This window comes from Pinus tabuliformis, chromosome 9 (genome assembly GCF_031772625.1).
Source record: "Pinus tabuliformis cultivar Carrire ecotype Pingquan chromosome 9, CPIR1, whole genome shotgun sequence".
NCBI classification, from domain to species: domain Eukaryota; kingdom Viridiplantae; phylum Streptophyta; class Pinopsida; order Pinales; family Pinaceae; genus Pinus; species Pinus tabuliformis.
The window spans coordinates 1484694176-1484708710 of NC_142307.1; the positions used below are offsets into that span (position 1 = coordinate 1484694176).

The following is a 14535-nucleotide window of genomic DNA, read 5'->3' on the forward strand; positions in this document are numbered from 1 at the left end:
AAAATAATTAAATCACAAGGGAAACTATAGATACTAAACAACAATTATAAATTTATAAGCGATGCAAATTCCAATAGAATCCAATTAAAGTATTTCTGCTAGCACACTATACTCCATGAATATAGCACTAGGATCTCATAAATTGTCAATAGAAAAATTATTATATATGTAAAGTAGTTGATATACCAACTGAACACAATATATCAGAGTTGTAACCAACAACCTGTTCGCCCCTCCCAACCACCCCCCGCCCCCCTCTAAATATTGTATTCATAATTAAGATTCTAATATAAGTTCACACTATTATTCTTCTTTAGCTTCCTCCAACCATTTCGCAAAAGGCTCCAATGACTTCACAAAGGTTTTCCTAAAATTCCCAAAATCACATCAAATCTTATTTTCACCCTCACAAAACTCAAACTATAAGAACAATATTAGCTTTATGAAATCCCAAAAGTTAGTTAATCAAGCATTTCAATTCTCATTTTAATATAGTTTAAAACTCTTTAAACCATACAATTAGATTTGTCTAAACCTAAATTAATCTCATTTCCTCACAACAAAAAGGTAAAAAAAAACAAAGAATAAAAAAATGTTAGGTTGTTAATACCTACCCTTTGGGTAACCACATCACAATAATATCTTCAACAAGAACTTCATTGTCATAGAGAGACCTCATAATTCCAGGAAATAGTTTCATGAGTATAGCATCCTCATAACATTGAATTTGAATCTTGTACATTATCTCCAATAGTAGTTTCATGATTGTACATAAATTGTCAAGGTGTTTTTCCCATCTCTTAACCTGATAATTCAATAAAGTAGAGAATCATGTTAGTAAAATATGTAAGATTCATACAGTTTCCAAAAAAACCATGTACAAAACTTCTAATAACTGAACTGTTAAGACTCGAAATAAAATAACCAATAAAATAATGAATTCCAAATGCCAACCAAAAAACAAAAGATGTTACTCTAGGCCCTAGTTTAAGGGCCACATTTCCAACACTCTAAAACTTTTTATGGAAACAACCTACACCAGTTCAACTCTAATTATGAACATGCAGAGGAAACTCATACTCTTCTTGGAAGAAAAAAATAATGAATCCGGGACACAAAACCTATTCCTTCGATCATTGGAAACAATAGAACCCTTGGTTTTCCTTACTACAATCATTGGTTTGGGTAAAGTTGACACCTTCATGTTTCATGTACATAAGAGCAGAATCACAATGTAGCATTAAATTTTTGAACAAGAACATAAACAGAATATTATGTTTAGCATTCTGGGAAGAAATAGTAGAGCTATTCATTATTCACTCTACCTTATAAGACCATAGGAAAATATCAACACATCATTTATCATTATAACTGGAGTAGAAAAAATGAGAGTGCATGAAAATCTGAGGATGTACTTGCCCTTTCAAGGTTTCTGAATTATACCAAAGTAGAGTTGTGTCTTTTATTTTCTTCATGGAGTTCAGTTTCTAGGTCCTTACATTCCCTCTCAAGAACACGTACTTGATTTTGAATTCTTAATACCAACCTCTTGCATGCAGCAACTTTGACCACTTTAAATCATTCAAACCTGTTGCTTCCCAAAACATAAGTGTCTTTTGTCCAAATTGCATAAAAAAAATTAATAAAATTACCAACACACACACACAGGAAGTTGACAATTACAATTACAACAAACTCTACTAGTCCTATTCTCTTGAAATCTGACAAGTTAGAACTATTTAAATCACCTCCATGTTTCATAAGTACTAAAGCTAAGTTGCATAGAAACAAATACACATGTAGATACCAATACACCAGATTTCTCAAAACTCAAAATCTGGATAAAGGGAACTTGTACACACAACAAATGGATACAACAACAAAAAAATTAAGTTAGATTTGGATACAGAAAAATGGTATTAGAAACATGTGTCCACACTTATTAAAAACATAGAAAATTCACATTTTCAAATGTGTTTCGCTATAATTATCTATTACAAAATTTAGAAATGTAGACTGATATGAAAGGCTCAGATTTGTTTATTTTAAGATGAGGGGAGGGTTGTTTTATAAGGAAAAAATTAGGATTTTAGGTCCCCATACTTGGCTTTTTTAAATTTTATGTTACATTTTGAAAAACGTTTTTAAGGATATGACCACTCGATGTTTTTGGCAAGAAACAGAGCCCGAGTGGATCTCCATCACTTCCAAAACTAAAACATATCTTGAGTGGATTTGAACATGCACACATATCCCATAACTATGGTCGAAAGCTTATCACATTCTAAGGATTAAATAAGAAAATATATATCCTTCCTCATATTTTTGTTAATGGTCATTAGATTAAAACTTTGAAGGCATTTCCTCCTCAATAGGTTCTGCATATTATTATAGTTGTCTTGAAAAAAACTACCAAATACCTTGGTTCTGTAAAGAGATTAAATTTATTTTTGAGATTAAAAGGGTGGTTTAATAGGAAATTTGTTCAAACATTTAATATGCAATCCAAGTCACAACTATCTGATTGTTTTCACAATGATTCAGGTTGGGATGATGGAAGAAAAGGAATTGAATGAATCCTAAAAACCCATGCACAATATGTAAAAGTTGAGATGACCCCAAAAACAAGGACAAGAGCAAAAGCCAAAAGGATCAGCCCTCTAAAATGTTGCATTTCCAGGTTTTTTGACATGTAGGCTTTTATTGTTGTAATGTTGTCGCTGAAAAGAGAATAATTAAATCACTATAACCCCAAATTGAATCCCATGATACAAAACCAATGTTTTGGGATGCAACTTGTATAGAAAATTTAGATCCAGTGTAATAAAAAAAATGGGAAAAAAGTTCATATTGTCCAATTATCAATGTCCATTGTAAAAATTGAAGATACATCCTCAGAATATTCCTGGATTGCCCAAAACATCTATGAAATCTGCTTAAAACATCTTTGAAATGTGCTAAGAACATCCCCAAAATATATCCAAAACATCCCTATAATTTGTCTCGAACATCATGGAGATGGCCAACAAGTCCTTGATAAAGTCCCTAGTTGTTCAAGGACATTTCGTAGTATTCCCATGTCCCGAAAGTGCCGAAACATCAGGTACGAGATTTTTTTTCAATGGGACAGGTCCCTACACATCCTAGTTGAAAATAATGTAACCACAATAATCTACAAACTACATTATTACATAAAACTCAAAAGGAGTAACATCCGTATCTTGTAGCACGAAATCACCAATTTGTGGAAAGAAAAAGATTAATCAACCTTATGGCATTCCAAATACTTCTTCCCAATCAGATCCTCCAACTACCTTTAGAAAAAAAAAAACTTTTGTAGTGAAGGGGAGAGAAAAGAGAGCATTGAATTCAACAATAACCTATTCCTAGTGAAGGGGAGAGAAAAGAGAGCATTGAAGTCAATAATAACCCATTCCTAGAAGATTAATTTTGTCAGGATTTATAATTTTTGGAGGATAGAAATTCTTTGAGAAACACATCTCACAGAGCCACATTACATACTTCCTCTCGCTTAGGTGCAACTATATTTTATACAAAAATGGAAATCTTTCCCAAATCAAATGGTTTCAGGTGTAGCATCCCATTATGTGGCACAACCTGGTTATTTAAGAAAAAATTAAAGACTAATCAAGTTTATAGCATTCCAGATACCTTATCCCAAATTAGAAGACCATCCTACCATCTCCTAGTGTGACCCCTTTCCTAATGAAAGTGATAAAAAAAAATCATATTGAACTCAATAATAAACCAAATATAAAAGATTAAGGAAAGATCATAGTTGTGATTTTCCTTTTTTGGTTGGAAGTTCTTAAAAACACACCCCCAGGGACTTGCACTGTATATTTCTATATGTCGAGGAGTTGCGCTGTATATTTCCTATAGCTTAGGGGTAGCAAAATCTAATCCAAAATCTACAATCTCACCCAAACCAAATGTAGGAAGAAAGAAAGCTAGAACTCCAATGTCCAATTGGAAGTCAAGCCATATGGTTGTCTCATTTCACTTTTCAATGATTGTTTCTACATTCAAGTTGGAAATCATATCAATTTCTCCTACGTAGGAACAAAATGTTGAAAACTCAGAGGCTATAATGTCATATTGTAAAATATCACTTATCTTTTCTTCTTTAAACTTTGTTTTCATCCTATTTTCCTTAATAGGGATGGCCTTTATTTAGAAAAACCAAGTGATAAAAGCTATTCATCTCAAATATGCATGTGCATCCCAATTTTGGTTCTTATAAGCTCATATATGCATATATCTAATGATAGTAGAGTATACAGATTATATAAATGGAAAATTCATGTTTGTTGTGTGTGATCTTATTTTTCAGTTTGTGTGTTCACTGCTTTCTCCACGTTTCAACTATGAGCACATGAAAATCATTTATATCAATGTCTTCTCCTAAGAGTGAAATGACAGGTTTAATCCAAAGAAAACTTAGCATTAGGGTTATAGCATTGTAGAACTCTGCATAGAACCCAGGTCAGAGATCACCAAGTTGCTTCCAGTTGAAAGTTTTCTTGGAAGCTTGTCCTCTAGGTAAATTCTATTCATAAAAAAATGTTTGAAGTTGAAGTCTACTGGAGGCCAAAGTTTCAATTATTGTTGATGTATCTCATTGTATTTCTATGGTTGGCTTAATTTTGGGTCAACGAATGCTTGTAGAAATCATTGTCTACATGTATAGAAGATTTTCAGAGGAAACTAGAGCATTTCCAACTCTAAACTTATAATATCTAATAGCAACATTGAGAGTTATTAGTATCTATTAAGGTATAAACCAAGGTGAAAGTTTTATTTGTAACCCATTGCCCAATTGTTGATAGTGCTGGACCCGCCAACATGTCAAGGGGATCTTCCCGGTAAGAAGTCCCAATTAGACCTCAGACCGTTTGGTGTAGGATTCCTAGCAGTGGGTCGTACGTAATGCCTTGACTGCGATTTTGCATAGAGGCAAGCAAGATAACTCTGTTAGTAGCAAGGGTGTGACCGCTGCAGTGAGTCAAGGAAGGTGCATGAGAGGTTCTAACACCGGTTAGTTGAGATGAGTGCGCCCCTTGGAAACTTGTAACAATACTTATATGGGAAGGGAACACACGACCGAAGATGCATCACAAGCTAGAAAGCAATTCAGCTGAAATTCCAAAGTGATGGTTAAACCCATAAACACATTTCAGAAAGATTCATACATGCTCATACATAACAGTCCATACATGCGTGCGTAAGAAAGCAAATACATATGTCATTTAGAGTAAACAAGACAACTAGAATACAATACAACATATGCATGAAATGTGATGGCTCGTATTATATAAAGAAGTGTAAGTTCCAGTCATACAATACATCCATGTACACCCGCTAACTCCAACAGTGGAACGTTATAGCCACATCCGCCTGTTCCTCCAAAGATATATACTAGCTTCGTACAGTGGAGAAGCTAAGGCATGTTACAATACTCTCCAAGCTCTCTCCAAGATAGTCTTATGGGAAGCTTGGTTGACCAAAAGCATATACAATGAGTTATGAGGTTCTATTTATAGCAAAGGGTGGGGTGACCCTTGAAATTCCCCTTTGTGACAGTTCATCTACCCTCATGACTCTTCATATACTCTATGACTGTTACATCCAATTATTGACATTTGAACTTCCAGTTGACACGACGTTACATTACAATGCACATGTGCTCATGTGAGACGAAATGGATTGAGCAAGCCATGCAAGACATCACTGACACTTGGTCCATTGAGGTAATACCAACTCTTTGACATGCTTATGATGGTGAAGGTGATGAGCTGATGCCGAGCTTGGTCATCCGTGATGGTGTGCATGTGCTCAACGACGACATCTTGCTGAAGCAAACTCTTGCCTCTGTTGCAACCGATGCATTGGTTCGGCTCCTTCATCCAAATTGTCTGCTAACATGTGCATGGTCTTCTTGGGTGCGGCTGAACCAGAAACAAACTGATGCATAATGTCCATGCTGATCTTCAAGTGTGTGCTGGTGGTCATGCACATCAACTTGCTGAAGTACATGTTCAGCTCCAGTTGGACTTGCTTCTTGTCTTCCCCTTGGTGAGTATGCTGAATGGGTTGGATCGCATGTGTGCACATAATGACATGCATGCTGCTAAATCTCTTGCATGCGATCAACAACATTTCTCACCATGTCTGCTCTATGCCAACTACTGGGATAGATCTATAACTTGTACGAACATAGTTTCATCCGTTAGTTCATGTTGCACCCACTGCTATTCCTGTTCTTGTTGCAACTGATTCATCTGTCTATGCAGCTTCATGTTCTTCCTTGAGTCATTGCTTCAACACATGCAACTCCTTATTTTTTCCATTCTCTGTCTTCATGCGATATTCATGTCGTGTCGTCACCTCATAGCCTGAGTCTCCAAAGTTTCTTTCATCATCAATGGATCTTCTTGAGCTTGCAACATAGTTCCACCTTTGTGTTGTCAACAACCTTCCTCTTGCATTTGTTGCATTCGGTATGTTGCCGTCAGCTACTGTTCATGATGCTGCTATCATATCTTGATGTCCTTATCTACGAATAACTTGATATCTTTGTGACTAGGCAAGCTCATAGACATTTGATTGACTGCATCTCCAAGTGTGCTTTGAATGGTGTCTTCGACTCTGCACTCTTGGAAACCATTGTACCTACACTGCTGAGAGGCAGATGAACACCTGCAATACCTAGAGACATGGCAACACTCATGGCATGCAGTCTATTAGTCGAAAACCAAAATGAAATTGAGAACTGAATTGCAATATACTTATGTCATTGATCATGAAAGTTGCATAATTTCGACCGGGAGGTTAGGAGACTGACTACCAAGACTGTGCAAGGCACAGTTTGGGCTGTTGGGAGACTAACAAACTGCTGTAACTGCACAATTCATAGTCCAGCTTGACTGTTGACTGTTGGAATTTCGCAATGCGCAATTTTAGCTGGCAATGACTGTAGGCTCAACGATTGCATTGCACAATTTTATGGGCTAGCAGTCACTATCCCTGAGGATTGCACAAAGAAGGTCTCGGGAATAGATCTTGGGTAGAATGGTGCATTTCTGGCAAGGAAGGCAGAGCCTTCCCTCTTAGGATTGCACAATGCTATCTCAGTGAAGGTAGAGTTCAGGTTGAGGTTGCCCAAACTCCCTGATGGGCAACTGAACACTAATGTGAGTGCAACTGCATGGTGATACTGAGTGTGAGCATAAGTGAATGATCATGCATGAAAATGGTGAATGACAGATTCAGAAAATGGAACAATGTGCATGTGGGTGAGGTGATTGGTGAAAAATAGTTTCATGCATGCGACAACAGTGAGATAACAAGGAAAACTGAAATTGTGCTAGTATAAGATAATATGTATCAAAATGACAACAAGCACTCATTGAAATCAAGTAGCCAATGTTCATTCGAAGAGAAACACAAAAAGCGCTAGAAATGCAACACAAGACATGGAACGCAAGCTTACCCCAAGACAACTGAGTTGAGTGACCCGATAGTTCCCAGATGTGATGTGGGATGGTAGAGCTGCAAGGTTGATGTGAGGAATGAGCTCTACAATGTTCGGTTGATGAGTTTTGATAAAATCGAGGTTGTGATGCACATGCCACAAATCTAGGGAAATCGACACTTGGTGGGAGGCTTCTGAAGTGATCCTTGCATGTAACCTCCAACTGCACAAAAACGGATCCTTGAAACAAGGGATGCCTTTGCATGCTGCCTTGGGAGAAGCAGCCCATGCATGCAAGTCTGTTTTGCTTGGTGCCGGAGGTAACCGGTCAACTCAACTGCACATGCAAGAGGTTATCCGACTGCTGGGAGAAAATGCACATTTTTGGTTGGGAGCTGGGCTGGCTGCCCAGGAGATTTGTGCAATTTCTGGGCAGAGCAGTTGACTGCTACCCAAATTTGCACAAATTCTGGGCTGAATAGCCCTGCTGGGGAAAATTACGCAAGTTTCACTGTGAGTGTTGACTGCCAGAATTGCACAATTCTGGAACCCAAAAGACTGCTAGTCAGGATTGCACAGTTTCTAGAGGGAAGGGTGGTTGCCCTCAAGAATTGTGCAATTTCTTAGGGGAGGTGCTCAGCATACAGCTAGACCAACTCTGGGTGATCAAGCTGTGAGGGGAATGCATCGAGCTGTGATCGATAGGCTGCCTTTGTGCAAGCAAAACACTGAAGCTTGTGAACTTGACGAAGCAAGACAAGGTGCTGTGAAAAGTTGGTAGGGAGGCTCCAAAACAAAGCTAAGGCAAAATTTTGGAGGGTGGTTGTAGCTGCTACAACACTTGGTGACACACTGGTAGAACTCTAGCTCTCTGAATGGGCCTTGATCTTAAAAAGCGAGTCTATCACCTCCGGAAGTATTGTTTAGTTCTCAACTCATCTTGGTTTCACACTAGCTTAATTGTAAGATGTAGTATCTACCAAGCTCTTGGTCAATTGACACACATTCCAAGCCAAGGCAACACAGTTGTTTCAATTGGGGTTGAAGGGTATATTGGTGCACAAGCAGTATAGTCATTAAAGTCTTAGTTTCATCTCCGGTGTTTCTCCACTGCCAGCAGGCCTAGATAGTACCTCGGCGGAGTCACATAGGAACACAAGAATGGCTCCGCTGCCAGCGAGCCTGGTCAGTGCCCTGGTGGAGTTACTTGCATCACCTCTCTACGCAGGAAGCCTTTCTCTTCTTTGGCCTTATTCATTTTCAATTTTGAATTTTTTCACTTTTCATTCTTTTCATTTTTCATTTTTCAATTGTGTATAACACTTATTCGTTTCAGAGGCGGAAGAGGGATCCTGACTTATTGAGAGCGGAAGAGGTTTTTCCAGTAGAGTAGTAGTTTATTATATCTTTGGCGTGCCTATTACTATTTCCCCCCTCGCCTTCCTCTACTTAACTGAGCTGACAAGGGTTAACCCAAAAATAACTGACTAGAGAAGGTGACACTAGTTAGCGTGCAAGCATTGTGTTTTCACCAAGGTTCACTTCGAAAAGTACATATTTTCCTTTGACATATCACGGACTAAATGTAACAAGTTCTTCATATAGAGACAAGATGACAGATAACCAAGTAGTGATAGCTCTACAAGCCCTCTTGTACTTCACCAAGCTTGTTTCAAGAGTCATACATGATTTCATGCAAAACTAACGTATGAATGAAACGAGTGAACTATACGAATGAAACAAACGAACTAACAACATTGAAGCAAAGAAAGAGCAGAAGCAAAAGTGGAAGAAAAGCAAGTAAGAAAACAAGGATGTAGACAAACAAACAAACAAAGTGAGTAAGCAAACAAGCATGCAAGAAAAATGACTTAAAGCAAACACTACTCCTACTCCTACACTAATGGTGCATGGGCCTGATCATGTGAAGTGATATTTCCAATGCAGCCACTGGTGCATTGGTTGGCCCATGTTGGTGAAGGCTTGGTCCGCAAGCAACCTAGTTGTGCGAACCAACAAGAAAGAAAGATATAACAATGAAGACAACCACACTTCGTGTTTCAAAGTGCCCACAGGACATAAGTGAGTGCAAGTGCATGATGAGCAGTCCGTGGAATTATCATAGTGCTGTGTGACACTACATGAAACTTTGAAACATAAGCACACTCTTGACTGTGACATGCAAGCAAACGAAAGAAACCAAGATAACTTGCATCGCGAACGAGTGCTTGAAATGTAATATTCCTCCAATGCATGAGTGATGGGATCATGTAGTTCGAGTGGAGGAAGTATGATCTATGTGTGAGATGGATCTTCAATGCATAAATATGAGTGATGAGGAGCCTTGGGTGATTGAACAGTTTCATGATTGGAAGTGAGACTAACCCCAAGAGAGCGAGGACCTTGCATAACCATCAGCTTGGGCTGAAGTGCCTTGACAGTCTTGGGTGTTTCAATTTCATCATCAGATAGATCACCATAGACCAGTGGCTTCGAAAGATCAACTATCATAGAGTCATGATTGTGATCAAATATGGAAGCAAATGGATCACGACCACCACGATCAGAAAAATCAATGAATTCATCGACATCCTCATGATAAGATGAATCAAACAAAGGGGTAGATGAAAAGCAAACAAAATCACCCTCTGTATTTCTGGAAAACGTAGATGAAAGATCAAGTGGATTTTCAATGAATAACTTATCCTCTCCATTGTCTAATAATAGACCAACATCCGATGAGTCTTACGAGTGATCAACAATGGGTGAATCCGTGGATGAAGACACACATGCAAAATCATGGATGGAAGGCTCACCATAGATGTTAGGAAATAACGGAGGGGGCTCGGACAGAAGAGAGTCATCCTTCGCCGAGTGTTGATGGTCAAGCTCCCACTCATAATATTCGTGAATGACAACGCATGTTGGTTGTGAAACACCAACTCTGTCAGTAGCTTGTTCCTCATTCACAACAAGTGAAGAGTTCGGAATTAACAAACACAAGACAATATCATTCGGAGGAACACTCGAGTGCAAAGACAGAAGTCATAAAACATAATGCATATGAGAAATCGAAGGACTCACAACCAAATCTATGCAAAAATTGAGTGAAGTGATGTTGGGAGGATGTGAAAGCTAAACAAGTGTGTGAGCATGATCCTCAACATCACTCGACAGTGGTGGAGCTGTTGAATGAGGGGAAGGCGGATAGTCAGTTGAAATAGTGACCGCATCCACATGAGATTGCGCAGTTCCCTCACTGAAGAATGTTGAGCAAGGCTTCATCTCAAGCTTCTTCTTGGGATGGGCATATTTCTTAAGGCAATACTCAAATCAGTCCCAAAGATAGGCAAATTTCATCTAGATCCTTGGAGCTTGAAACTGTAAGTCACGGAAGCGCTGCCAAAAATACATAACCAATTCATGCGGAGCCTTCCGTTGTTGTAGCATTTTTCGGTCAAGATGGTATGGATCAAAATGATAGAAAGTGTCTATAATGAGACTGTAGAAGTGCTCAAGTGAGTGCATGTTGTTAGCTGGTAGGCTGAGCACCCATCGACGTGGAGATTCACGAAGTGTGTGTGCAAGCAGGAAGTTGTCATGTTCGTTAGAACACCCGTCTTCCTCATGAAGCATGGAAAGAAAGGTATGTAAGTACGCAGGCTAGACCACTTCGTCTTCAACATCATACGTGTAAGTGGACAAAAGATTGAAAAACTTCCTTGTGATGGTGACATCTTCACGATTCGAGAAACATCATGAAGGGAGAAGAGTGCAAGAATCCATGAAAGGTATGCAAAGGTTCAAAACTAGATGAGAGGACACATCTTGTCATCAGGCCCTCTTTCTAGCGCCATAAATGTTGACGGTGCTGGACCCACCAACATGTCAAGGGGATCTCCCCAGTAAGAAGTCCCAATTAGACCTTAGACTGTTTGGTGTAGGAGTCCCACCAGTGGATTGTATGGTAATGCTTTGACCATGATTTCACACAGAGGCAAGCAAGATAACTTTGCTAGTAGCAAGGGTGCCACTGCTGCAGTGAGTCAAGGAAGGTGCATGAGAGGTTTCTAACACCAGTGGGTTGAGATGAGTGCGCCCCTTGGAAACCTGTAACAGTACTCGGATGGGAAGGGAACACACGAGAAAAGATGCATCACAAGCTGGAAAGAAAGTTAGTTGGCAATCCAAAGTGATAGTTAAACCAATCAACACATTTCAGAAAGATTCATACATGCTCATACAAAATAGTACATACATGCGTGCATAAGAAAGCAAATACATATGACATTTAGAGTAAACAAGACAGTTGGAATACAATAAAACATATGCATGAAACGTGCTGGCTCTTATTATATAAAGAAGTGTAAGTTCCAATCATAAAATACATCCATGTACACCCGCTAGCCCCAATAGTGGAACGTTACAACCACATCCGCATGCTCCTCCAAAGAGATGTACTATCTCCATGTAGTGGAGAAGCTAAGGCATGTTACAATGCTGCCCAAGCTCTTGCCAAGATATTCTTATCGGAAGCTTGGATGACCAAAAGTCTATACAATGAGTTATGAGGTTCTATTTATAGCAAAGAGTGGGGTGACCCTTGACATTCCCCTTTGTGACAGTTCATCTACCCTCATGACTCTTCATCTACTCTATGATTGTTACATCCAACTATGGACACTTGAACTTCCACTTGACATGACGTTACATTACAATGCACATGTGCTCATGTGAGACGAAATGGCTTGAGCAAGCCATGCAAGACATCACTGATACTCGGTCCGTTGAGGTGAGACCAACTCTTTGAAATGGCTGTGATGGTGAAGGCGGTGAGCTGATGCCGAGCTTGGTCATCCGTGATGGTGTGCATGTGCTCAATTATGACATCTTGCTGAAGTGAACTCTTGCATCCATTGCAACTGGTGCATTAGTTCGGCTCCTTCATCCAACTCATCTACTAACATGAACCCAGTCTTCTTAGGTGTGGCTGAACAGGAAACACACTGATGCATAGTGTCTGTGCTGATCTTCAAGTGTGTGCTGGTGGTCATGCACATCAACTTGCTGAAGTACATGTTCAGCTCCAGTTTGACATGCTTCTTGTCTTCGCCTTGGTGAGTGTGATGAATGGGTTGGATCACATGCATGCTCACAATGACATGCATGCTACTGAATCCTTTGCATGCAATCAACAACATTTCTCACCATGTTTGCTTGGTGCCAGCTGCTGGGATAGATCTATAACTTGTACGGGCACAGTTTCATCTGTCAGTGCATGTTGTGCTCACTATTGTTCCTGTTCCTGCTGCAACTGATTCCTCTGTCTGTGCAGCTTCATGTTCTTCCTTGAGCTGCTGCTTCAACACATGCAACTCCTTCTTTGTTCCATTCTTTGTCTTCGCATGATCTTCATGTCGCATCATCACCTCATAGCTTGAGTATCCAAAGTTGCTTTCATCATCAGTGGATCTGCTTGAGCTTGCAACTTTGTTCCACCTCTGTGTTGTCAACAAAATTCCTCTTGCATTTGTTGCATTCGGTATACTGCTGTCAGCTGCTATTCATGATGCTGCTCACTGTGATGTTGCTGTTGTCATATTTTGATGTCCTTGTCTACGAACAACTTGATATCTTCGTGACTAGGAAAGTTCATAGACATTTGATTGACTGCATCTCTAGGTGTGCTCTGAACGGTGTCTTTGACTATGCTCTCTTGGAAACTATTGTACCTACACTATTGAGAGGTAGATGAATACCTGTAATACCTGTAGACATGGAAATAAATCTATTAGTCAAAAACAAAAATGAACTTGAGAATTGAATTGCAACATACTTGTGTGACTGATCATGAAGCTTGGAAAATTTCAGCCGGCAGGTCGGGAGACTGACGGCCAAGAATGCGCAAGGCACAATCTGGGCTACTGGGAGATTGACTGACTGTTGGAGCTGCGCAATGCATAGTCCAACCTGACTGCTAGAATTACACAATGCGCAATTTCAACTGGCAATGACTGCAGGCTTAATGATTGCATTGCATAATTTTCTGGGCCAGCAGTCACTGTCCCTCAGGATTGCGCAAAGCAGGCTTGGGGAACAACTGCTAGGCAGAAATGCACATTTCTGGAGAGGAAGGCAGAGCCTTCCCTCTCAGGATTGTGCAATGTTGTCTCAGTGAAGGCAGAGTCTGGGCTGAGGTTGCCCAGACTCATCGACAGGAAAATGAATGTGAATGTGAGTGTGAATGCATGGTGATACTGAGTGTAAGAATAAGTGAATGATCATGCATGCAAATGATGAATGACAAATTCATAAAACAGAAGAACATGCATGTGGGTGAGGCGAGTCGCCGAATCGACAATTGTTCGTGAAAAATAGTTTCATGCATGCGATAACAGTGAGATAACAACGAAAATTGAAATTGTGCTAGTGCAGGCTAATATGTATCAAAATGATAGCAAGTGCTCATTAAAATCAAGCATATAATATTCATATGAAGCGAAACACAAAAAATGCCAAAAATGCAACACAGGACATGGAAGGCAAGCTTACCGCAAGACAGCTGAGCTGAGTGAGTCGACAACTCCTAGATGTGATGTGGGATGGCAGAGATGCAAGGTTGGTGTGAGGTATGAGCTCTATAGCGTCCGATTGATGAGTTTTGATAAAATCGAGGTTGTGACGCGCATGTTACAAATTCAGGGAAAGCGACACTTGGTGGGAGGCTTTTAAAGTGATCCTTTCATGTAACCTCTAACTGCCTAAAAATGGATCCCTGAAACAAGGAATCCCTTTGCATGCTGCCTTGGGAGAAGCAACCCATCCATGCAAGTCTGTTTTTCTTAGTCCTAGAGGGAACCAGACAACTTAGCTGCACATGCAAGAGGTTGTTCGACTGCTGGGAGAAAATGCACATTTTTGGTTGGGAGCTGGGTTAGCTGCCTAGGCGATTTGCGCTATTTCTGGGTATAGCAGCTAACTGCTGCCCAAATTTGCGCAAATTCTGGGTTGAGAAGCCCTGCTGGGGAAAATTGTGCAAT

The 14535-nt window shown here is 39.7% G+C and overlaps 1 pseudogene; it reads right to left on the reverse strand.

Moving 5' to 3' along the window:
- Positions 1-610: 610 nt before the first annotated feature.
- Positions 611-14535, reverse strand: part of LOC149154230 (uncharacterized) — a 30857-nt pseudogene continuing 16932 nt past the window's right edge.